Here is a 27867-nt window from a genome sequence, read left to right as displayed (position 1 = left end):
TTCCGAAGGACAGACAGCGCTGAACTGTAAACCAGAGCCTCTGACTTTTAAAACCAGCTCCACCTGAACCTTATAGATGGGGACAATTTGCTCCCTCTCCCTCAGCTTCTTCATCTACAAAATGACCAGTAAGTACGGGGACGGGTGAGGCTGAAGTCCTTCTCAGCTCACAGAGGCGATAGTTCTGTTCCATTCACAGACACTTTTCCAGAAGAGCGTCCAATGTCATGGGTCATGGGACATTTCCATTTTGATTAAGAAATGGAAGTGTAACAGGTGGAGGGTTCTCATTTCATTTTTAACACAGCGTCTTAGGCAGATCCCACAGCCTTTTCCTTTTTCCATTTATGTTATGAAAACCAGGCCCATTTAAAGACACAGTCTTACCTTCCCTATGGTTGCCAGGACCTTCACCTGAAGCTCACGTGGCCTCACCTGGGGGAAGGTGAGCTAGCTGCTCCTGGATCCCTCTTCCCTCCTTTGCACCAGGAGTGGGAGAGAAGGAGGCATCGTTCATCAGGGGTCCTCAAACTTTTTAAACAGGGGGCCAGTTCCCTGTCCCTCAGACCATTGGAGGGCTGGACTATAGTTTAAAAAAAACAAAAAACTATGAACAAATTGCTATGCACACTGTGGGCCCGGGGCCAATTCAGCTGCTAAGCAGGACAGGCAGCTGCACCCGGCGGGCCGGATTAATGTCCTTGGCGGGCCGCATGTGGCCCGCGGGCCGGAGTTTGAGGACACCTGATAGGACTGTGATAACTCCACTCACGTTTCGCTTCAACACCTAGCCCAGTGGTTGGCAAGCCGCAGCTCGCGAGCCACATGCGGCTCTTTGGCCCCTTGAGTGTGGCTCTTCCACAAAATACCATGGCCTGGGCGAGTCTATTTTGAAGAAGTGGCGTTAGAAGAAGTTTACATTTAAAAAATTTGGCTCTCCAAAGAAATTTCAATCATTGTACTGTTGATATTTGGCTCTGTTGACTAATGAGTTTGCCGACCACTGACCTAGACCATGAGGTAGTGGGGCTAATGGAGGAAAAGGGGGGCATCCTTCCATGGATTTAAAGATCTTGCTCGCCTTCCTGTTTTGATCTAATGTTGGTTGCCTCCTTGTCAACCTAACTTAAAAGAGCTAGTACTCCTTGCTTAAAAATTTAAAAATTTCTATTCTCACTTCAATAAATGGAATTAGGAAAATTCTTAACATTTTCGTTTCTGTAACAAGTTTATTCAATTTTTCGTTATTTTTAAAGACACTAATCTGATGAATGATATCAGATTAATCATATAATGTTTGATATAGGCATCCACATTATTCCTAAGGGACAAAGATTATAAAATTAGACTTAGAGTATCAAAATAGTGTAATATTTGTGTCTGAGTTCTATTTTCCGAAAGGTGCTTTTTTCTATTCTTCTGTGAGATGAACTATTAAGAATCTTGTTTTCAAAGAAGCTTTAAAAGTATAGAGAATAAATTGTATGCATGCATATTAGCATAACCAATGGACACAGACACTGGGGCAGTGGGGGCCTGTCTGGGGGGGCGGGAGTGGCGGGGGGGTCAATTAGGGAAAAAGGAGACATATGTAATACTTTAAGCAATATATATATATATATATATATATATACACACACATATATATATATATATATATATATATATATATATATATATATATAGAGAGAGAGAGAGAGAGAGAGAGAGAGAATTTTCTCTTTAATCTGCCCCAGAACAACAATATTGCCACTTAGCAAGGACGATTTAGAACTCATCAAAGGATCGCGCTGTCCTGCGAGTACTACTGCACTGTCATTTCTTTTTCTTAGGCTGAAGAAATGTAACACAGTTTGAGTTGTTGAAATGCTCACAGCCGCCTTCACCCTGCCTCCAGGGTTTGTTTAAAGACAGATTAACAAGCATCGCTGATGGTTAGTCAGGGATTCTGCTTACCCACACTGTTTCGTAGAGTTAAGCGGTGGTGAACCATAAAGAGCCCATTTGCTGGTTTCTGTGGCCCAGGCGATTGGCAGCAAGGTGGCCAGGAGGTGTCCGGGCCTGGGCCGGGGACACAAGGCGGACACACAGCTCCGGGTGACAGGGGACCTCTCTCTTTTCTTTATTCACCCTCTGCCCTCAGCAGATCATTATCAATAGGTCTTTATCCTATTTCTCCCCTCAACAAGCTGATCAAAATTCCAAAGTCTCCCTATTTGAGTTCTACACGTGGAAAAGTTATGAGAGCTGTAGAAAACTCTTCCATCCTAACAGTGGGCTAAGAGCCTTCTCCTTGATCCCAGAAAAAAAAAAATCATCAAACACTTGAGTTTGTAGAATAATCCTCAAAGTTTGCTTTAATATATTGTGAATCCATCGGGCAAAGGAGCTTCCTGGTTATTTTAAGCCATTGTCTGGTGTACATTCACTCTTTAATAAAAATGGAAGGAAACCAATGAAATATTCAGGTAAGCCTTTCAAAATACTTAAAATCACATTTATAGGTACAGGTGCCTTAACCAATCAAGGGTAAATAAGAATTGAGGAGCTTTTGTGCTGTGTACCTGTTTACGTTTAGAAGCCAGTTTCAGAGGCTTTTCGGGAAGAGCGCCCTTTCTTTCCAGCTGAGTTGACAATCTTGTCTCTTCCAGACATTTAGTGGGAAAAAAGCCCCGCACCTTAACAAGTCCCTAATGCAAACATAGAGAAGACTGATGCCGCGGCGGTCACAGCAGCGTGCCACGATGCGCTCCTTTAACACATGTGCTGTGGGTGATACGGACAGATAAGAGCTTTATGGCATAAAGCGCGCTTCTTGGGGTTCCTATTTGTCAAGCTATCCGTCCTCTGGGATGTTTCCTCTTCTAAATGGATCTATTAGACATTTTGGTAATAAGAACAGACTTTAGTTTAGCAGCTCGGCATCACATACCTTTCAAAAAACAGCCCGTGATCTGCTCCCCAGCCTCCTGTGGGTTTATGCTGTAGAGCTGAGAGTGTCTGAAGTTGAGCAGAAGTGGTCTGTCCACTGCAAGACTGAGGAGGCGTTGTTTTCTGTAGAATCTGATATGCATATGGCCCCTCCAGGCCCCCTGCAGCGTGCATACACCTGCCACTCACTTTCCTTCCCAACCACTTGTCTGACTGTTTGGGATGAAGGACTCTGCAGGTGGCAGTGGGCTTAGGGCAAGTTCGGTGGCCTTTCCCATCTGTAAACGAAATCGCTTCCTTAAAGAGTCCGGCCAGAGGTGCATAGGAGGTAGGCGCAATCTTACTCGTGCATGCACAACACAGGCAGTCTAGGACAAGAGGGGATACCGTCTCCAACAAACAAACGAGTGGGAACACCTAGACACTGAGGTTCACGTCACCACAGCGCTTTACAATGGGCACAGTGCCTGCCTGCCCTGATGCACAGTAGCAGCCTCATGGGTGACAGACAATACCCTTTGGTAAGTAAAAAATAATACCCGGTTTTCTAAAATAAAGATACATAAAGGTATTACATGCACATCATGGCAAATTGCCAAACCAACAGCCACAATTAAAATAAAAACAAAATTATATTTAGCCTGGTGGATAATATAGATTTAAAAAATAGCTGGCTTATTGCAAGAGGTAAGAAATGTTTAAGTATAATTAATAGAGATGTCAAATCAGTTTGTGTGATGCGTATTATTTATACCACAATAGAACAATGATTATTTTAAATTTGGTAATGCTTGTTTTTCAGATGTTTATAACATGAATATATTCATTTCAGAAACAGAATAATGGTAATATCCATAAAAAATAAAAGTTTTAAATTTGAAGATATTGTTAGCAAACTTTTCAAAGTGCTCTGACTGATTATAAGGAAAGAGTCTAGAAGTGTTACATGCTTTTGTGAGGTTAGAAATGCTATAATATTTGGTCCATCAGAACACATTATAGAAAACAATTTTATATGAGCTTACAATGTTCTCATATACCTTTAATATGTGCAATATTTATTAGGCACATATTTTTAATGTATTTTATTGATTTCAGAGAGAAAGGGAAAGGGACAGAGAGACAGAAACATCAATGATGAGAGAGATTCATTGATCGGCTGCCTCCTACATGCCCCCTATTGGGGATAGAGCCCACAACCCGGGCATGTGCCCTTGACCAGAATCGAACCCAGGACCCTTCAGTCTGCAGGCTGACGCTCCGCAAGGAAGAAACAATATAAAAGCGGCTGCCAGGTGGCTCCCGACAACCAGCGAAAATGTCAGTCGGATGGATCCAGATCCCGGGCCAGCAAGAGCATTCTACCACCCACCTGGAGGGCCAGTCACCCCTCACTCCCCTTGGGACCCCGCTGTGCACAAATTTGTGCACCATGCCTCTAGTTTAAGTTATAAAAAGTTAATTAAAACCGACCATCATCTTACTTCTGACTGTTATCACTTAATATAATGTCAAAATTATATTTTCCATTTAACAAATAAATTAATGAAACTTAGGTGTTTTTTTACATAATATACAAACATTATTTTCATCAACTGAAAATATTTAATTCAAAATAATTTGTATACATCACTACTATCACTATTTATTTTGATGCTGAAATGTACCCAGCTTTGTCTAGCGAGAGCTCCTCAAGTTGGCTCCTATGCTTTCTGATTTGTTCCTACAATTTTTATAGTCGTGACTTATGACCCATTGAATAAAATAACATCTATGAGTGTATACTGATATAATTAAATAAATGAATAAATAACTTGGAGGTAAGGGAAAGAGCTTTCTTACAGAATCATGACAAAAATGAATGTAGAAGGTATAATGGACTTAGAAACACCATTTTGATGCTAAAGCTAATGGGTGATAGTTTGATAAGGAACAGGATATTTATAAAATGGTAAAGTATCTTTCCACATATTACTTAATTACAAGGGGAAAAATGAGAACTTGCAGAAGAGAAACCTGGAGTACACCATCTTAACCATGGGATCTGATTGAGGTCACCATCCTTTGACAAAGCAATGGCATCCCTTCTGATACAATGTTCTGAAAAGGACACAGCATCACTCCCATTGTATGCAAATATGATCTGAACCTTGTCATGAGGAAACATTGTGCAACCCGAAACTGGGAGTGATGTGCAAAATAACTGACCTGCATTCTTCAAAAATGCCCAGGCTGTGAAAGACAAAAACCAATTGTCTTTATAGCTATTTCTTGCCTGGTCCAGGATCTGATCCAGGTTCACACATTGCATTTACAATGAATGGCCAGATTATTATGATCTCTGAATGCATAATAATCTGGCCACTATATATATATATGTATATGTATGTATATGTATGTGTGTGTGTGTGTGTGTGTGTGTGTATATATATATATATATATATATATATATATATATATATATATATATATATATTAGAGGCCTGGTGTATGAATTCGTGCATGGGTGGGGTCCGGCCAGGAATAACTCATATTCCAAGTTAAATACGACTGGGGAGATATGACACCTACACTGAGTGGTCAGATTATTATGATCTCTGAACACATAATAATCTGGCCACTCAGTGTATATCCTATATAATAAAAGGCTAATATGCAAATTGTTCCCTCAACCAGGAGTTCCACCAGCTGGCAGGCTGGCCAACCTCCCATGTCCCCTCCCCCAGGCCAGCCTGGCCGGACACCACCCATGCACTAATTCATACACCAGGCCTCTAATATATATATATATATATTGAGTGGCCAGATTATTATGCATTCAGAGATCATAATAATCTGGCCATTCATTGTAAATGCAATGTGTGAACCCGGATCAGATCCTGGACCAGGCAAGAAATAGCTATAAAGACAATCGGCAAAATTTGGACTGCTGATTGGATGATAGCATTTTGTCAATGTTAACTTTCCCAAGTTTAAGCATTGTACTGTAATACAAATGTTACAAAATGTCCTTGTTTTTACACACGGAGGTATTTAGGGATAAAGGGATATAATGCCTACTTACTCTAAGATGATCCTGATATATTTATATTTAGAAAGAGAGGACAAATGATCATGCAATTGGGGCAAAGTGCTGACTCTTGGTGAATCTGGATGAAGGCTATTTTGTACTATTGAAATTTTCTGTGCATTAAACTTTTATCAAAATTAAAAGTTACAAAAGAGAAAAATAATTACTATAAATTTGACATATTGCCATAATATCACTAAGTCTGTCTGTAATGTTTGTTGTGTGGCTTTTATTTTTTTGCATCTAGAAATTCATGGTGATTGTTTTGTTTAATCTATTTAGTTTAACTTTATATGGTATAATGCAGAGTGTAATGTTGGGCAAACTATTCTACCTCAGATATAATAAACACTAAACCAAACAGCAATTTAACAGCTGATACAGATGAAATAATTTTTATTATTAGCAGATAAACAAGGTTTAGCTAACTGGAAATTCAAGTATTTTAAAAATTTATTTCAATGCTCCAAAACTAATTTAAAGTACTAAAGTTTCCTAATAACCTATGTATTAATGCTAATGAAATATGAGATTAATATGTACATTCATAAAGAATATGCTTTTGGTAATGCTAGATATTAATGGATTAATGGCAACAAATGGATTTGTAAAGAGCTAATCTAAATTGGACTTAAACTGAACAATGTGTCATAAATGGGAAATCAATTATATAAGGTAGAATAGGAAACCAATAGAATACTTTAAGAAGAAAGATTAAGCAAAATTCATGTTAACATGTTGCCAGGAATAATAATGAGTCAATAGAAATCACAAATAAGGTTTTCTGATTGTAGCTAAGACAGAATGTTTTCAAGAAAATAAGATGGTGATGAAAATAGATTTCCTTAATGGGTTGACAGAAATATTGGTTTGAGGCCGTGAGTTGCAAAATGAAATAGGGTTTACCTAAGTTTGAAATTATATCTTTTATTTCCATCTATATATATAAGAAGCCAATATGCAAAGTGTCCCTTTGGGAGTTCGACTGGGAGACTGGGAGTTCGATCGCTCACTACGACGTACTCCAACCACCAGGGGGCAGCGTGGAATGAAGGGAGGCTCAGGCCAGCAGCTGGAAGGCCCAAATTGGCCCTGATCACTGGTCACGTCTAGGGACCATACCCGTGCATGAATTTCGTGCACTGGGCCTCTAGTCTACATATATAAAAGCCTTAGTGACCATTCGGCCATTTGACTTTTCAACCTTTTGACTGGTAGCTATGACATGCACTGACCACCAAGGGGCAGATGCTCTGACTAGTAGGTTAGCTCTCTACTGGTGTCTGTCTGATCAGGCTGGGCGAGATGGCCCCGACACACCCTGGAGCCCTCCTGCGGTCCCTCCCTAGCCCTGATTGTGCACAGGTGGGGTCCCTTGGCCTGGTCTGTGCCCTCTCACAATCTGGAACCCCACTGGGGATATCAGAGATCCCCACAGGCCAGGCTGAGGGACCCCACCAGTGCATGAATCTGTGCACTGGGCCTCTAGTTAATTCATAAAAACTATTTTGTTTTCTTTTTATAATTCCACATTCAAGAAATAATCTTTTAGAACTAAACTGAGGTTCCTGACTAAGAAGTGAATAGGTAGTATGTGTTTGTTCAAGCAATTAATTCATGAATATTTTGGACCTAGAATTATTTTATTAAATCATAGAGCAAGAGAGGAAGAAAGAACATGCCATGTTTGTGAGTGTTTGAAACATAACATACAAAATATAAATTAACTAGAGGCCCGGTGCATGAAATTCATGCATGGAGGGGGGGTGTTCCTCAGCCCAGCCTGCACCCTCTCCAATATGGGACCCCTTGAGGAATGTCTGACTGCCCGTTTAGGCCTGATCCCAGTAGGGCCTAAACGGGCAGTCGGACATCCCTCTCAGAATCCAGGACTGCTGGATCCCAACTCTTGCCTGTTTGCCTTCCTGATTGCCCCTAACCGCTTCTGTCTGCCAGCCTGATCACCCCCTAACCACTCCCCTGCCAGCCTGATTGATGTCTAACTGCTCCCTTGCCAGCCTGATTGCCCCCAACTTACCTCCTCTGCCGGCCTGGGTCCCCCCAAGTGCCCTTCCCTGCAGGCCTGGGTCCCCCGCAACTGCCCTTCACTGCAGACCCAGTCACCCCCAACTTCCCTCCTCTGCCAGGCTGGTCACCCCTAACTGCCCTCCCCTGCAGGCTTGATTGCCCCCAACTGCCCTCCCTTGCAGGCCTGGTCCCTCCCAACTGCCCTCCCCTGCTGGCCATCTTGTGGTGGCCATCTTGTGTCCACATGGGGGCAGCCATCTTTGACCACATGGGGGCAGCCATCTTGTGTGTTGGAGTGATGGTCAATTTGCATATTACTCTTTTATTAGATAGGATAGAGGCCTGGTGCATGGGTGGGGGCCAGCTGGTTTGCCCTGAAGGGTGTCCCGGATCAGGGTGGGGGTTCCCTTAGGGCATGGGGTGGCCTGGGTGAGGGGCCTGTGGTGGTTTGCAGGCCGGCGACGCCCCCCGGCGACCCAAGGGGAGGCCCTGGTATCTGGGATTTATTTATCTTCTACAATTGAAACTTTGTAGCCTGGAGCAGAGTCAAGCCCTCTGCTCCCTCCTTGGTGGCAGCCATTTCTGTTGGTATTTATTTATCTTCAATAATTGAAACTTTGTAGCTTTAAGTGGAGGCCAAAGCAGGCCAGGGTGTGCGGAAAGCTTGGCTTCCTCCATCGCCGCAGAAACCCAAGCCTCCTTCCTGCTCTCTCTGTGGCTGCCGCCATCTTGGTTGGGTTAATTTGCATACTCGCTCCTGAGTGGCTGGTGGGTGTAGCGGAGTGATGGTTACTTTGCATATTACTCTTTTATTAGATAGGATGAGAAACACAGACATAGTCCTTTGAAAACTTGCTATAATATAAAGAACATTTCAGAGAAAATATGTGTGTGAGTATATATCTTTATTTACCAGTCTGTGTATAAACACATATCAATCAAGGAAAGGAAACAAGAAAATCTCCTACATTTTAAAATTATATTGGCTTTCTTGCATAAAAGAGTATTATGTGAATTTGTGCAGTATGAGCTGACTTTTTACACTCTGACCAATGCCAGACAAGCTGGGGATCAGAACCAATATAGCATGAAGAAGACACTTTGTACTCATTAATTGGCCGATTTTAATTGGGCACATTCTCTGTTTTAGAATTATTCTAGGCTAATAACACAGTGGCAATAGGGAGCAAAACAGAAAAAGTCCCTGCACTTTTTTGACTTTTGAGTGGATAGGGCAGGCAGCAATAAACAAGTCCATTAAAATATATAAGATGATGTTACAGGGCATAGAAAAATATAATGGAGAATAAAGGAGTAAGTCTATGCAGGTGTGGTGGATTAGATGCTATTTAGTTAATGGGCCCTTGGCATTCCTTGATGGTAAGCTAACATTTGAACAGACATATAAAGGAAATTCGGTAGTGATGCATGGAAAAGTGAAGAAGGGATATTACAAATACAGAGATCTGCAGAGCCAGTAATCCTGAATCAGGGGAATACTTCCAAAATGGCAGCTTCTGGGATGTGCAAAGGGCACCTTTGTAAGTGAGAGGTGTGTGAGCAGGGGAGGGGAAGGAGGTGAGGTCAGGTTCTCTCGGTGAGTGGGGTAAGTCCTGTAGAGGCTATTGGTTGGAGGGTAAAAGAGGACAATGCTGCTTTGCCTCAACTGTGTCTGTTTAACCCTGTTGTCTGAGAGTGATTATTAAGAGTGCCACCTCTGCCCTGACTGGTTTGGCTCAGTGGATAGAGCATCGGCCTGCGGACTCAAGGGTTCTGGGTTCAATTCCGGTCAAGGGCATGTACCTTGGTTGCAGGCACATCCCCAGTAGTGGGTGTGCAGGAGGCAGTTGATAGATGTTTCTCTCTCATTGATGTTTCTAACTCTCTCTCCCTCTCCCTTCCTCTCTGTAAAAAATCAATAAAATATATTTAAAAAAATTAAGAGTGCCACCTCCCATTTTCACCAGCAACAAAACGTGGGCTCCTTGGTTTTAGGGATGAAAAGTACTTCTGAAACACAGTGACAAAAGGTATAGACAGTAGAGAGATTAGCTGCATTTAAAAATTCATGCAATGAGACATTAACTAGTTCAGAGACTTTCAAATTGCATTCTACAGAGGCTCAGAGAAAGGTAAGTTTCTCAGAGCCACAATTTGAGAGAAGTTGAAGAAAAAACACTCAGAATTCTGGATCCTCCACTTCCATCCCAGCCAGAGAAGCATTGACTATTCCCATTGTAAAACAAACACACTGAGATTATACACAAAAAGTTTAAGGAGTTTTGCTATTAAAAACAAATAAATAAGGAAACCTTGGAAAATCATTGATCTGCTATGAACCACAGTTAATTATTATAATTGTACTTGAGATTATATTGCTAACACATGTCAAAGGCTAGATTTAAGCACAAATATGTCTGCTTCCAATGCTCATGTTATTTCCATTGTATTTAAATTCTATAGAGCTTAAATTCTTGCAGCTGCATTCTACTATTTTGCATCTGGCTAAAAATCATATATAATGAGTTCACTTGAACTTTCTAAATTTAGGTTAGACTAATTTTAAATTAAGTTTAAAACATTATTCCTTAGGAGACAACAAAACCCTTTTTTATATTTTCTTATAAAGTTTTCAGGCTTTGGGAGTTATATGTGAGCACCAGGAAGTCACATGAGTTGATGTGAAACTTAATATTGGTCTCTAGGGTATTAAAATCCTCCCAATTCTTATGGACTCCCAACATGAAAAATATTAAATTTAGTAATGAGAATGATTTACTTTAGATCTAGACTCTGAACACTGCACTTGAATATAGGACCTTATAGTAATTAAGAGAAAATACCACAGACAATTACTATATCACACACAAAAAAATAGGAGGATCATTTTTCTGAAAAGGTAAATAGCAAGTAACAGCAATTCCCTTCTAGGTATCCACCTTCAGGATATCACACTGAAATCTATGAAAGGAGATGGTTGCTTAACAAGTCATTGGGGGAATATTTTGGAAGTGAAGCTCCAACATCACAGCAAGTAGACATGGCGTATCCTATCTAATAAAAGTGAAACATGCAAATTGACTGTACCTCCACTACACCCACCAGCCAATCAGGAGCGAGTATGCAAATTAACCCAACAAATATGCCAGTAGCCACAGAGCTAGAGCAACCAGGAGGCTTGGGTTGCCCCAGCGATGCAGGAAGCCAAGCTTCCCACCCACCCTGGCCAGCCCTGGCCTCCGCTCAAGGCTACAAAGTTTCAATTAAAGAAGATAAATAAATTCCAACAAAGATGGCAGTGGCCACAGAGCTGGAGCCAGTTGGAGGCTTGGGTTGCCCTCGGTGATGAAGGAAGACAGGCTTCCCGCCCACGCTGGCCAGCCCTGGCCTCTGCTCAAGGCTACAAAGTTTCAATTATAGAAGATAAATAAATCCCATATACCAGGGCCTCCACTTGGGTTGCCAGGGGGCATGGCTGGCCTGAAAACCATCACAGGCCCCTCACCCAGACCATCCCATGCCCCAAGGGAACCCCCACCCTAAACCAGGACACCCTTCAGGGCACACCAGCTGGCCCCCACCCATGCAACAGGCCTCTATCCTCCTATCTAATAAAAGAGTAATATGCACATTGACCATCACTCCAACACACAAGATGGCTGCCCCCATGTGGTCAAAGATGGCTGCCCCCATGAGGACACAAGATGGCCACCACAAGATGGCCAGCAGGGGGGGGCAGTTGGGAGGAACCAAGCCTGCAAAGGAAGGAAGTTGGGGGTGACCAGGCCTACAGGGGAGGGCAGTTAGGGGTGACCAGGCCTTCAGGGGAGGGCAGTTAGGGGTGACCAGGCCTGCAGGGGAGGGCAGTTAGGGGCAATCAGGCTGGCAGGCGAGCAGTTAGGCATCAATCAGGTTGGCAGGGGAGTGGTTGGGGGTGATCAGGCTGACAGGCAGAAGCGGTTAGGGGCAATCAGGAAGGCTGGCAGGTGAGCAGTTGGGAGCCTGCAGTCCTGGATTGTGAGAAGGATGTCCCAGATTGGAGAGTGTGCAGGCTGGGCTGAGGGACACACCCCCACACATACACACAAATTTCGTGCACCAGGCCTCTAGTATTTATATAAACACCTTGTCAAATGTAAATATATTCCTTTCCCACTAGACACAATGGAAGCCATACTTCACTCATGGTCAATTCTAATAGAGAAAGTAATTAAAAAGATTGTATATTAAGAGTTTTGGGGAAAACTGCTCTGGTCACATTGGGTCTTAGAAAATAATGCCATCAACCTGAAGATAGCATTGGGTAGAAGATGACATAAATGTGTAACAAAGGATCAGTAGGGAACTACTAAAACCAGCAGGAACTTCACAAATAGTTCATCCAGCTGACTACTGACATACAGGGAGTTTGGGAGTGGGGAGCACATTGATTCAAACAGCGGGGAGACGGGAGCAGCAGCAGGAAAGGGAAGCTGCCAGGGGGTTCTGTGAGAAGTTAATTGAAGCTGCGAGCTGAGCGCCCTGTAAGGCAGAGAGCAGACTGACTCCTGGAGAGAGATGGAGATGTGCATCAAGAAAGAACTGAAATACCAAGGATGAAAAGACAGCAGACAGGGGAGGAGATAAAGAAATGTCGACCGGAGCCACATCTTGAAAAAGTCTTGGCCTTCCGGGAGGCTGTAGATGTAACTATTCGCAGCTAGCAAGCAACCAGAGAAAGCAGACGACCCCATGTGAGAGGTGTTGCAAAGTATGCATTTGGATTACATATAAATGACATTTGGAGTACTTTCCATGAGGTATTTATTTTAATCATCTATTTAAATTTAATTTCTCATGAATAACCAAATTCAAAACAAAAATCCAATGCATTACTTGGAGCCACTATGATTCAGACCAAGAATCAATAACAAGAGGGCAGCCCATCCCATAATAAATTACGGCCACTGAAGTTGTCGACATTGTGTTCGGAAGACTCAGTTATGTAGAGTAAAAGGAAATGTGAGCTTTTTCTCCTCACAGGTTTGTGGATGTGTTAGCGCAGGTAGTTCGCTAGTTATGAATAAAGGCAGGGAGCAAACGGAATCCGACAGTAACCCTGATAACCAGAGAGCTGATGTGGACGTGAAGCCTGATTGACTAGGAAGCTGTAACTTGCACAGCTCCCAGGGGCGACCCTCCACCCAGGGGACTTCATCCCTGAAGCAGGCTGCCCAGTAGGCCACTGGACATCATCTGGGACTACAATAGAGGGGAGCTTTCTCTGCTGGATGCATGTGCAGTAAAGCCAAGCTGGCTCAGAGGGAGGTCCTTCTACTTGGAGGCCTGCTTGGTGGGAACCGAAATAGCAACATAAAGGGGAGGAGCCTAGCCTGGGAAAATGATCAGATTGGGTGAGGGCTCAGAACCCTGGAAGGTTCAGGAAAGGGATTGGTTAGGGGAGGGCCCATCACAAGCCCAAGAAAAACTCAGCAAGTAGATTGGATAATTTGAAAGCGCTGTCTTGTTCTATAAAACCAGGAAAATATGTGGAGGCTTATAGGGAATCTCGAGCAGTTGCTGCTAGAGGCTGCCTGCTCTCTATATCCTAGGGAGTATTATTTCCCTTCATCCCAATAAATCTTGCCTCTACATTGAAACTTCTCCCACACTTGTGCTCTTTGAAATTCCTTCCTGGTGACACAGCAAGAACCCATTTCTCATTAGCAAAGGGAAGTAGCCCAAGTTGCTACTTGCTCTACAAGCTTTCTGTGAAACATACTTGTTGTCACTACAAGTTAATGTACAGAAGAGTTTGCTCTGGGAAATTGTATGTGTTGAGACACAAGTGACATTAAAAAGTTAAGCAAGATCAGACTTCAGGGAGAAAAATACATATTTTTGGTTCTCACTGCAGAAAATTTAAACATTAGAAAGAGGTGTCAGAAAGGAGAATCTGGACAAATTCAGCTGAGAAGGTAACATCCGTTTGTCAATAACTATTTGAATGGGAAGTATCACAAAACATATTGAAGGAAATGGGCCACACGTCACACTCAGGGCTGACTTTGTAGACTGATTCCTTTGGGGTTGTAATGTGTACATTCTGACTAGTAAATGGGAAACTCATGTTACTATTAGGACTGCTAAGAAGAATAAATGAAAAGGGAGAGGTATGCATACTTTCACTTCTTTGATAAAATAAAAATGAGTATATAGAAATGATATCGCTCATTCATTTTTATAAATCTCCACCTTTGCATTTTAAACTTATTTATCAAAAATTTAACAAGTTCTCTCCGGTCATGGTGTATATAGTTAGTGATAAAAGAGCTAAGAAAGACACAAGGTTAATTAGGCAAAGTTAATTAGATAGGAATGAATGGCATTTTGAGCTAGAGAGGAGAATTAAATATTTTCAAGAAGACTGTAGTAGAATCAGTAATTAGCTGTGGAAACTTATTTCATCCCTCAAAGAATATTCATTTTATTAATATGAATTATTTAGTGTGGGTAAAACACTATGAAAATTATAAGTATGTAATTTAATATCAGTTTTTCCAGACATTTCTAATAAATACAGAATTCTTGATTTTACCAAATCATTTTCTAATACCATAGTAATACTGTTAACTGATAACATGTTAAGATATGACCTCTAAAGGTAATTTGATAAAATATTAACAGTGTGTGAAAGAGCATCATTTTCTCATAGAATAAACTAATTCCCAAAGAGTAAAAGCTTTAAGTTGTTTGGATCATATAATCTGAAATAAATTGTGTGTGATTTACATGCAGTCTGATTTTTAATTTACACTTACGTTAAGCTGATTTGAATAGAATCTTAAAAAACATGTAAAAAGTCAAATTCAAAACAGTGTGCATCAAAGATTAAAAGATCATCTATTTTGAATCACCCATAAGTTGTTTATTAGAACTTGAATCTTGTGCTAGCTATCATCATGTCTGCTGTACGCATTATGCTTTTGAAGATATGATTTATTGAACATTTCTTATTTGTCAAATATATATTAGAGGCCCGGTGCACGAAATTCGTGCATGGGGGTTAGGGGGTTCCCCTCAGCCCAGCCTGCACCCTCTCGCTAGTAGTTGGAAATCCCTCTCACAATCTGGGACCGCTGGCTCCTAACTGCTCACCTGCCTGCCTGCTTAATTGCCCCTAACAACTCTGCCTGCCTGCCTGATTGCCCCTAACCACTCTGCCTGCCTGCCTGATCACCCCTAACTGCCTCTGCCTCGGCCCCTGCCACTGTGGCTTTGTCTGGAAGGATGTCCAGAATGACGTCCAAAAGGTCGTTCAGCTGTCCCATCTAATTAGCATATTATACTTTTATTATTATAGATATTTACATTATTTTTAATGTAGGTATTTTAGTCTATTTTTGTAAATGAGGAAGCATTTGGGAATTAGATACATAGATATACCATATATTCCTTTTGGCAAGGTAAAAACAGACATTTTTATCAATGTTCATGCAAGAAACTATGATTCTCTTGGTGTTATATAAAAGTTTATTTTCAGACTGAACTAAAATTAAATTGTAGTATTTATTGTAAAGCATCTTACATACCTCTGGAAAATTCCTGGAGAAGAAATCTGTATTCATTATATGGAAAGCTTAAGTATATGTTGTCTTTCAATTTTATTCTCATAATATTTTATTTATTTATTGAAGCACTGGTAAATTAGCAAAGGAGGGGAGGGGAAGAAAATGTCTCTAATAATTGTTAGTCACGGGAAACAGTGGAAAAGACCTGGATGGACCGTGGGTAAGAAGACCTGAGTTGGAATTCCAAGCCTTCCACTTTTTAAGTTTGAGCAAACCAAATCACCTTCTTAAACCTCACCTCCCTCCTCTGAAAATAAGGATAACAACCCTGAACTCTCCATCTGACACACTTTAAGAGGTTCCAATGAGACTCTGCTGACTAAAGCTACTTGAAAAACTCTAAGTTGCTCTCATCACATAAATTTAAAATTTAACTACTCCCAATGTCCCCATTATCCTATTTACTCATTTAAATGTTTAGATTCAAAGTGCTATTCAGTTTTTCTTTGAAGGATTGGCATCATATTATTTATTTCACTGTATGCCAAGAACGTAGAAAGAAAACCATTGTGGTGAATAAAAATAGCTCTTGTTTTGATTTCTATGTGTCTAACTTTTAAAGAATTGAACAGTGAGCAACATTTTAGAAAACACAAAACTTTTAAGCCTGAGGAATGAAAGCTGCTGGAAGGAAGTGGTCTTGAATATGGACAAAGGAAGAAAGCACTCTACTCAATGCAGCCTGCTCACCCTAAGGAGACCCTAATGGCCATTCACATGAAAGCAACAAGAACATTCAGAACGCACATTTCAAAACTCCTCAAATACATATTTTTGCCACAGATGAGATGTTGAAATAAATGGATAGAGAATACAAGTGGTAATGTAGATATTTCTACCAGGGCTTGGTGAAATGTATTTACAAACTCAAATACACTAAATCATGTTTTGTTTTGTTTTAATATATTTTATTTATTTATTTATTTATTTATTTATTTTTTACAGAGAGGAAGGGAGAGGGAGAGAGAGTTAGAAACGTCAATGAGAGAGAAACATCATTCACCTGCCTCCTGCACACCCCCTACTGGGGATGTGCCCTCAACCAAAGTATATGCCCTTGACCGGACTGGAACCTGGGATCCTTGAGTCCGCAGGCCAACACTCTATCCACTGAGCCAAACGGTTAGGGCCTAAATCATGTTTCTTAGGAAATGTCACAAATCCTATGGATGAAGTTTATTTTTCAAGTAACTACCATAGCAAGTGTATTAGAACGAAATATCTGCAAATATATCTCATACTAAAAAAATAATGAAATAGTATGAATATAGTTACTCAAAAACCTTACCAAAATGGTATTTTTAAATATGATATTGATAATACAGTAAAACTAACTCTTCTACACAAAAAGATAGGTTGAAATTGTTGCGAGAAACACATGAATCTGTGACCCCAAATCTTAAAATGTGTCACCTTGAAAATGAACAAGTATGTATTAAAAAGGAGTTTTTGAGATTCAGGCATGAAATAAAGTAGAATTTAATAATCAAAAGTCATTTTGACTGCAAGTAATCAAATGAAAGTAGGGTTTTGTAGTAAAAAGTCAATCGTTATGTGTCCTCCCAGTATTTTAACAATGGTATGCAATTCTAGAGCTCTATAATAATTTTGGATTTCCTGTTTGGCAATGAAATGTCATTGACTCTCACTGAAGAAGCAAGTCAGCCAAAGAACCCACATCCGCTATGTGAATGCAGTCAAGATACCAGCTAACTAAGTAGGATAATTAGAAGTATGATAATTCCTCTAGGTCTTATTAAATTTGAGAATTTGAAAAATAGTAATAATTGTAATTCTCATTTGCTACTTGTCCGTTAACATCCGAAGTCAGGTTTTCTTACCTGCATATTAAATATTTAACTTGGTAGAAATATCAGTGGGCTACTGTGATAGCTGTAGTCCACAATTGTTTCCTAACTTAACATTTTAACGGTGACCTATCCACCAACCCATACGGGTTTGAATTTGTTAACTTTAAGTTAACTGATTCCTTGAGAATGACAGCTATCTATCTATATATATAATAGAGAAATATGCTAATTAACCGGGACATCGTAATGGGTCAAAGGAACAGGAGGAGGTTGCACATGCAGCGTCGGGGGCGGGGTGGCAGGGGCCTCCATGCGCCTGTGCTGGGGGAGGGCCTGGTCAGCAGCCACTGAGGCTGCTTCAAGGGCCAGGGAGCCAGGCAGGGCCCAACCGGTGACTCCAGGGTGGGTGGCACAGCCGGACCCGTCCCCAGGTGGGTCCGGCCACACAGCTTGACAGCAGACAACGGGGCCTGCTTGGCCGTCACTGTGGCGACCCAAGAGCAGGCAAGCAGGCCCACAGGCAGCACCCAGCAGGGCCTGCTTGCCTATCACTGCAGTGTGGAGCAGGCAGGCCCGCAGAGAGCAGAGAACCATGGGGAGCGGGCCTAAGCCATCAGTAGGACATCCCCTGAGGGCTCCCGGATTGGAGAGGGGGCAGGTCGGGCTCAGGGACCACCCACCCCATGCACAAATTTTGTGCACCGGGACTCTAGTATTGAATAATTGTCTCAGATACATAGAGAATGTCTCTCAAAAACATATTTATAACAAAATAATGCATGCATATATATATTTATTATTTTGTTCATGATTTAAGTATAAACAGTAATATGCATATGATTTATCAATTTTACATATATATTTTGTGTACATGCACAGTATGTATATGTATGTACAGACATTTATTTGTATGAGTTTTCTATGTGAATATTCATACATATAAAATGTTGCTTATTTTAAAAACCAGAGCATAGAGGGATGTTAGGCTGTTCACTATATCATTATGTTGCAGTCACAGGTTAATTATTGAGGCAGGCACTGTCTAATAAAGTCAGGGCTGATCTGTTGTGAATGTTCTCCCTTTTAAACAGCAGGAGTTCCTTCATCCTGTATATGCCATATAATTACTTCACTTGTCTGCAATATTTTAATGAAGACCAGTTTAATTAAATTAAATTTCCCCCATGTGGTAACTCAATCAAAATGCATCATACTCTCATTATAATGTTATCTGTAGGAGTCCAACATTATATGAGCTATAAGGAGGACTTATTTTAATGAGGGCAGTGATAATAAACTCCACTTTATCAAGTTACACAATACAATATCATCACGGAAAATTTCATATTAACTTCACAGCATATGCATTTTGGTTCCTAATTAGTCTAGTCTGTTTATGTTGCTTTATTAGAGGTAATGCCACTCAAATAATTATCTTTTGTTTGACTAATATTTATGACAAGCCTCTACTTAAATGGGTATAATTAAATTTACATAAATAATTAAACAATTTATTTCCATTCGGTCGCAGGCTTGGTTTAAACCCAATTCATTTTTATTTATGAGTCTTGATTAGACTGAATTCACTGCAACTTGAAAGAATTTCAACTATTCTTTAAGAGGTCAAGTTGATTTCAGGAAAATATTCAACAAACGCAGTGAAGTAGGTAAATAAAAGAGAGATTTCATCTGGTTATTTATACCTAATGGTATTTTGAATAAGCATCACTGCTTATGACTTGAAGGGATTTAAAACAATAAATTATATCATTTATGTCTTTTAGAAATAGATAACTAAAAGCATAAACAGATGTGTCTTTGAAGGATCTTTTCCTTAGGCAAATAATGCTTAAAAATACAGTAATAGTAATTAGCTTTCACTTTATTAGACCAAAATCAAGCTCTAAATTTATAATCAGGCTTCCAGACATTCACTGCAGACTGCTTTCAAACCCGAGGGACAGCATAGTACAACAGAGAGGATTCTAGAATAAACTTATATTTTCATTTACGGGCCTCCATACAAAGAGAGGTCAGATTCATCCTACTTTCCAACTTCTTCCTCTCCCTCTCCCCTTCATTTGGCCACTGAGCTATATTTATCACACAACCTAGATGTCTTCACTTTGTCCATCCATTCTTCATTCTCCCCACTGTCACTCTCCTAATTCTGGTAGGTAAATTATTGCAATAGCTCCTTGGCCTTTATGCCCTTGAAACCATTCTTCATGTTCCCAGAGTAACTCTGGCTAATGCACAAGGCAAACAGAACATGCCCATCCACAGCCCACCACACCTTTGCTCCAAGACCTTAATCTATCAACACCATTGGGACAGTTTCTAAACCCTGCTAGCATGTAGGAGCCTTTAGCTGTACGCGCACTCAGGGCCCTGTAAGTGTTGGACAGGGCCTGCCAGAAGGCTCTACAGTACTTTCCCATCTGCCAAAAGTGTATTCAACTGGCCATTAGAAGTATAAATTAAAACAAACAAGATACAATAGCCAAATTCACAGAAATTGAGGAGATGCTTACCTTTAATTCTGGCAGGACTGCAGAGAAACCAGCACTTTCATACAATGTTCTGAGGAGCCCTGCCTGAGAATCGAAGTCACAACCTTTTGGTTAGGGGACAACTGTCTAACCAACTGAGCCACAGAGCCAGAGCCATGACTAAGATTTGTTATATAAGGAGCAAACTGCCTAAATGGCATTTATAACTTTATTTAGAAACATCAATGTTCTTTCCTTCACCAATAGAATTCTAGTTCTAATCTGATATAATAAAAGCCTAATATGCAAATTGTTCTACCGGGTGTTGGACCGCTCGCTATGACATGTGCTGACCATCGGGGGTGGCGCAAAACATGGCAGGTGTTGGCGACGCAGCACTGGCAGCGGGCAGCAGTGGAGGCACTGCCGGCCCAGATGGGCCCCAACGGGAGTGGGGCCACGGCGGGATGGTGGAGCAGGTGACGGGCGGCGCCAGGCCAAAGTGGGTGCAAGTGGGGGCCCGATTGCCTTGCTGATCACTCTGCATATGGCAACCAGTGGTGGCAGTAGGGAGTGGGGCCCTGCCTGGCTCTCAGGCACTGAGGGAGCCAGGAATGGGGCCTGGCCCCAACCAATTGCCCCACAGGTGGGATGGTGGAGCAGGTGAGGGGGTGGCACCAGGCCATGGCGGGGTGCCAGGCAGGGCTGTGGGGCTGCGAGCCTGGGGGTGTGAGCCTAGGCCCAATCCCTGCAGGCCACCCTGTTGGACCCCACCCATGCACAAATTCATGTACCAGGCCTCTAGTTAATTATAACACAAGTCCGTGGTATAAAAAAATATCAATGTAAACCATCATTTTGAGCATATCTGAAAATAAAAATGTCCAATTCCGTGCCTAGCCTGAATGCAGAATATTCTGTAGTGCATTGAACTCAATGAGCATTTCATTGCTAATCACCAAGGATGTGAGTGAGTCAGGAAGGCACGTATGAAAATCCATCAAGCCAGAAAGAGCTGAGAAAAAGTGAAGAAAAATAGTCTAGACGGGAAAGTAAATAATAGAATAATTACTTTCATGATGTCTTGTTTTCTTTTTAGAATGTAATTTATTTTCAAGAAAATATTTTCATCAGCATCACTGTAGTCATTTGCAACTCAACTACTTTGCGTGTATCTGAAAATCATATGCGTAAGACACTCCTCCCCCCTCAAAATAAACAAGCTCTGAGAAATAACAGTATCTCAGATTAATATGTTCAGGAACAACAAACAATGAATGATTTCTCATCAAATTGTGGTACTGATAACAATCCCTCCTCAAAATAAAATTTGGTTAAATAGAGAAATATCAGAGTCATGAAGATTCCCCGAGATATTGTACACACATTGGAGAAAGTATGAGAGTGCACAGATGTGTGTGTGTGTGTGTGCGTGTGTGTGTGTTTCATGGAAAGGTTCAAATTCAAAACTAAAATTCAAATTCAGTTGATTTGTTTCAAAATAGAGATATATACACAGAGTATGGTGAATTAATCTGTGTGAAACAAAACGCTCAAAATCTGAGGCGACTACTGATAATTAGCATACCGACATTTGTAGAAATCTCAGGGTGGGTGTTAGGTCATCCACAAATCCCTAATTTTAAGTCAATTATGATCTATATCATAGGAGTGAAGTGATCCCAGATGATATTTCATTTATATAATCTTGAAATAGATATTATCTAACTACAAATGGAAATAGAAGTTCCAGATCTAAATGGAGCAACTCTCTTAATATTGTTTCCTTATTTATGACAGAACAACATAAGGTAAAATATATTAAATTACTGACTGCATGCTCAGTATATAATTGATGCTCAATAGATGTTTCAGAATTTGATTCTAAATACTAGATAAATTTTTCCTACCCAAACAATTAAAAATTCCTACTGGCAATTCTGTAGGAAACTATAGAGCAGAAGTGCATAACCTGGACTTCTCAGACCTCTGGGTAGAAGTAAGGAAAGATAAATAGATGAAATTTGTGAAATTTCCTGAAATTTTGTATGTATACATGTACATACATACACATGTCCCTATAAACAGAAATGTTTGCAAATGTCCTCCCAAACTTTTGTGTTCAGAGAAATGGTTCAGCAAAGGATCACTCTGTTTTCGCATATTCCTACCTCCACATTCCTCAATCCCGCAGATTATCACTCGCCTCCATCTTTCCCCATGACTCCCTTGTCAACTTCCATCTGATTCTATGAGATGGTCCTCATTAATGAACATTCTCCCAAATTCAATAAACTGAGTCAAGCCATCTCCTTCGTTATCCAGTGCCCATCATGTTTCATAACTGCATATTATTTACTTGCAATTCAGTCTTTACACACACACACACACACACACACACACACACACACACACATATATATATATATATATATATATATATATATATATATATATATACATATGGAATTGGCTTATGGAATTGTTTTTTGGTTTGTTTTTTCATTTCATAGTGGAAGGGGGGAGGGGGAGAGACAGAAAAACATCAATGTGAGAGAGAGAGACACGTTGATTGGTTGCCTTCCCCATGTGGCCCAACTACAACAGGGGATCAAGCCTGCAACCATGGTACGTGCCCTTGACCAGAATTGAAGCTGGGACCCTTCAGTCTACGGGTCAATGCTCTATCCACTGAGCAATCCAGTCTTTACAAGCTACCATTTGTTCTATTTCAGGGAATAAATACCAATAACAATATTCCTTGGAATATGTCTATGTTACACATTTCTGCACTGAGAAAAATGTTCCTAAAAATCAAAAGAAATCTACTATAGTATTTGTTCCTTCTTACTACACTCAGGAGCTTAGACTGCTCTGCAGAACATGGGAAAGAGTTAAACTTTAATGACATTAGGATTAATTTAAAAGTGATCAATCTAGCTGTGGTAGGGAGGATGGAAAAGGTCTATGGCATTAGGTGGCTACAGCAATAGTATAAGTGAGAAATGATGTCAAGTATTCTTGGTCACTTACTTACTATATATCATTTTTACTGTTGGTCTTCAGAGTACTATAGCACCACAGTCTTCATATGTCCCATAGTCCTAATATATGTCTGAACTCTAATAAGTTTATTACAATACTAGAGGCCCAGTGCACAAAATTCATGCACTTGGGAGGAGTGGGTCCCTCAGCCCAGCCTGCGCCCTCTTGCAGTCTGGGAGCCCTCAGGGGATGTTCAACTGACAGCTTAGGCCCACTTCCAGTGGGCAGCAGGCCTAAGCTTTCTGTCAGACATCTCTAGTGCTGCCCTGTGGCAGTGCACTGACCACCAGGGGGCAGCTCCTGTGTTAAGCATCTGTCCCCTGGTGGTCAGTGCGCATCATAGCGACCAATCATTCTGCTGTTTGGTCAATTTGCATATTAGCCTTTTACTATATAGGATAACCAAATATGTAACATCATTAATATTGGGAAAACAGACCCACTTATCATTCATAAATATCTTATAATCTCAATGATCTTGTCAAATTGACTTGGGCTGTCAGCCATGTTTACTAAAGACTAGTTTGTAGTGAGCCCTTTGGGCAAGCTCTTCCTCTTTCTAGCACTGTTTCCATGTAACTCACTTCCTTGCTGCATCCATACGTAGATTCGATTGCCTCAGCATGTGTCCATCACACACAAAGGGACAGTTAGTGGTTTCTCTATGACCCAGTTGTGGTGGCATAGACGTCTCCATGGTGCCCACTTGAAAGCCAAACTCAGCCCAATTTCACCTTCACACGCACTAACTATATATGGATATTTTTTCAAAATATATTTCATTGATTTTTTACAGAGAGGAAGGGAGAAGGATAGAGAGTTAGAAACATCGATGAGAGAGAAACATCGATCAGCTGCCTCCTGCACACTCCTTACTGGGGATATGCCCGCAACCAAGGTACATGCCCTTGACCGGAATTGAACCTGGAACCCTTCACGCAGCCTTGGGCAAACTACGGCCTGCGGGCCGGATCCGGCTGTTCTATGCAGTTCTCTTGCTCTCCCCTCCGCTCCTTTACTTTGAATTTATATTAGTTCACACAAACACTCCATCCATGCTTTTGTTCCGGCCCTCCGGTCCACTTTAAGAACCCATTGTGGCCCTCGAGTCAAAAAGTTTGCCCACCCCTGGACAGGCTGATGCCCTCTCCACTGAGCCAAACCAGTTAGGGCTAGATATGGATATTTTAATCAAAGCTTTTGCAGGGTGACAGGCAGGAGGACTCACTCAATCACATAGGCAACTCAATCAAATTCCCCACAAGACATCTCTCTGTTCCCTCATAAAGTTCCTCTTCCTGGTTTGTTACATTATCGCTCTCTTCCTTTACACAGAAGCTAAAAATCATTTCTGTCACCCAGGACTATACAGCATCTGCCTTAGTGAGCACACACCACTCAGCAAAAATAAAGTAGTTAAGTAAACACAGTCCCTGACCATCTGCTCTTCTTTAAGCACGTGCCCTCAGGAATCACCCATATGAAACAGGTCCTTCTGGGGAGAGCGGAGGAACATTCTGCTCTAAGAAAATAAGAATCTCCACATGCTGCGATATGCTCAGATCCTGTCCTTATTCAAATTATTAGACAATTTAGTGTTTGCCAAACCAACATCCTGCCTGATAGAGATGTTATATAAAAATATATATATATATATATAAATAAACAATATTTTTGCGTTGAGTAACCAGAGATGAAACCTTGTTTGAACGGGAAATGATATACTTTCCTGGGCAGGGATATATATATATATATATAAAGATATTGAAACAGAAATGGAGTTGGAAATAGGGCTGGAGATAGGTTTGGAATTACCAGCTGTGCGCTCCGGTTGCAAGCTCTTCAATTATCCAAACTCCAAGTCAAACGCCTGACTTCATGCTTTTCATCATGCGCATCCCCTCAGGGAAACTCACGCGAGTTAACTGTCACTTCTTGTTCTTCTTTTTAACCTTCATTTTTATTACTGTCTGTTTTTTGTTCTTACATAATTTACCTTCTCACCTGAGAACATCCTTCAGATTCTCTTAACCACAGGCAACCTTCATGCACAAATAATGTGCTCTCCGTCCATGAGTCCCAACCTGTTTTTCACTGGTTTCACACTTCAGATGTTTGAATGGTTCCCTTAGTAATGAAAAAATTTGTGAATTGCTTTACTGTCTATTTAGCTTAACATATACTCTCTCATTGACCGTGCTTTAAACATTTTTATTTTTGCCTAAATAGATAATTTTGAATTTCAAAAGTAAATTTTGAAAATATTTCAGAATGTAATAATAACAATAACACCACCAATAATAACAATACAGTAAAGCCTGGCCAGTGTGGGGTATATAGTCATTGATATTTCTATTTATCTCTTCCTCTCCCTTCCTCTCTGAAATCAATATATATATATATATATATATATATATATTTAAAGAAGAGAACAATATAGGTAAGATACATACAGGTGCAACCTTCAGCAGTTTGGTGTCTTACTTAGAATCCCTTAAATCCATGTTAGATTTTTTTTTTTTTAGTGGACAGAATTGTCTGCTTCAAACAACATTGAAACTGAGCTTTTTCAATGGGGAAATTTTTCTATATTTTGCAAAGCATTTTTAAAGGAATGTGCCTATTTTAAATTTGATGTATTCATGTATTCATGAAATAAAGACATATTAAGTGATGCAAGTGACTTAGGTCCAGGGGATTCTTTAAATAACACAAAATTAATTAAAATGTGGCCTCAACTCTCAAGGAGTTCCCATGTCAGTAAAAGTCAGTCACACATATTTGTAGTCACCACCTGCTAAACTGGGTTGGTGAAGAGAAAGGGAGAAGGTCAGAGATGAGGAGAATTACAGCTTAAAGCAAATGCTAGGTAAAGTTCCATTTTCATGGCGATTGACACCCTTGGAGTCTCCTACAAGAAGTGTGTTACATAGGACTTGGGTCCCTGTTCTGGCCTCTCCACTTGATCGGGACCAATAAGAGCCACTTCATGCTGGAGGAATACACTGCTCCTCCCCTGTTAGGGCTGCCCAGTTTCCTTCTAGGTAAATGTATCAGCAGGCGGAGGGACCATCAGAGCCAGCTGTGCTTAATTAATCACATTGAGAACCAACACTGTAGGACTGCCTACTTTGTGTACGTTCAAAATGCACAACCAGCTGGAAATGTCCGGTAACAGAAAGCATTGGCAATCATATTTGGATCAATAAATTATGGGTTCCATGATTTAAAACCCTGAAACCCTCCGTTTCCATAACTCAGCTACCCTTGCTGTTGCATCTGCCCCTTCTTCGCTGAACATCTGTAGGTGGAATCTCTGTTCGGAAGCTCCAAGCTTTAATCTGAGGAGAGGGCTCATTCCTGGACCAGCGCTCAGGGATGACCCTCTGCAGGTTAAGGACAGTGGCCTTCCACTCCTTCCACAAAGACATCGTGCATGAGTATGTTTCCCAGGAAAGTTTGCTTTAGGTTTGTTGGATGATTTCATATTGTATAATGTTTATTTTACACCAGCTCTCCTTGAGTCAGTTTCCCCATACCTTTGTGAAAGCAGGGGGATGATAGTGGTGTGGAGACAAGTCTCATCAGGGTTCTGGAATTTGCTCATCTCTCCCCTGAGATTAGACACTAATGAGGCAGCTGCTGAGCACTTTTCAGCTTTGCCTCTACATTGCAGTAGAGAACGAGGCCTACCCTCAGCCTTTGACCAGGAGACCCAAAGAGGCCGTGGACTGCCGCTCAGGCTCCAACCAGAGGGCTCCTTCCCTGTAATTCCTTCCTCTCGCTTCTCTCTGCCCCCAGGGGAACTTGACCTGGGTGCACCCACCTGGTAGAACTCCAAGAGAAGTGGCGGACCCAAGTCCCTGCTGTGTGGTCATCACGGTCAATATGAGGCAGACCTTTTCAGGTCCCCAGGGAACCTGTCCTTGGTGATGTGAAGATGGTGGTAAACAAAAGCAAACGACCTGACAAAACACGGGAGCCTTCAACACAGAACTCATTGGGCAGCTAAGGATCTGAGCCAGGTATTATACTCCATGGAGGGACCCACTGGCTCTCAGTTGTGGTTTTTTGTTTTTGTTTTTGTTTTTTTTTTTAGTTTCAGAATTAGGGGATACCAATCTCTCCTCTGAGATCCTTCATGGGACAGAGCCTTGGTCTCTGCTCACCTCTTCCTCTCTGGGATGTGAGCCAGCAGGCATCAGTCTTGCTCTTAGAGAGAAATATAATATGAATATTTCACAGTGACCAGGGAAGGGCTTCTTAGAGAAGATGGTATTTGACCTAGACCTACATGAGTGCTGGGAATTTCAAAGGTCAGACAGTGAAGAAAGGACATTCCAGGGAAAAGATGCTCAAGTATTCAAGAAATTAGAAGCAGTCTGAAAGAGCAGGGAAATAACTTAGCAAAAGGACTACATATCGCTGAGATCAGGCAACGGTTTGGGGCTTCATTTGTGTGGTTCTGTGAGAAGAATTATCGCAAGTGGGACTGAGAAATTCAAGAAGAAGCTGTAAGAACATAGGAAACAGATTATAAAACAAAGGTCTGAAGTCAAAAGGTGGTAATGGAAATGGAAAGCACATGACTTATGACTTACTTGACTAACACGTTAGATGATCAATAGAAGTGGATGGCAGTTAAAATATGTAAATCTAATGTGAGTATTTTTCAATTATTCTCTAAAAATTAAAGCTCTGCATCTAGAATGTTGTTATAAATAAAGCCAAATATAAAAAGCAAATACATTTTCTGACAGGGAAGTTAATAAACACACAGTGATTGAGGACTTATGGCTTCTAAGCTGAGATAAACAGATATAGCTCTTCTAAAAAGTGAGCATTAGTATTAACTTAATAGTTTTTTTCTTCAAACAATT

Source organism: Plecotus auritus, assembly GCF_963455305.1.
Source record: "Plecotus auritus genome assembly, chromosome: 3".
Classification (NCBI taxonomy): Eukaryota; Metazoa; Chordata; class Mammalia; order Chiroptera; family Vespertilionidae; genus Plecotus; species Plecotus auritus.
Note: the sequence above shows the minus strand (reverse complement) of the source record.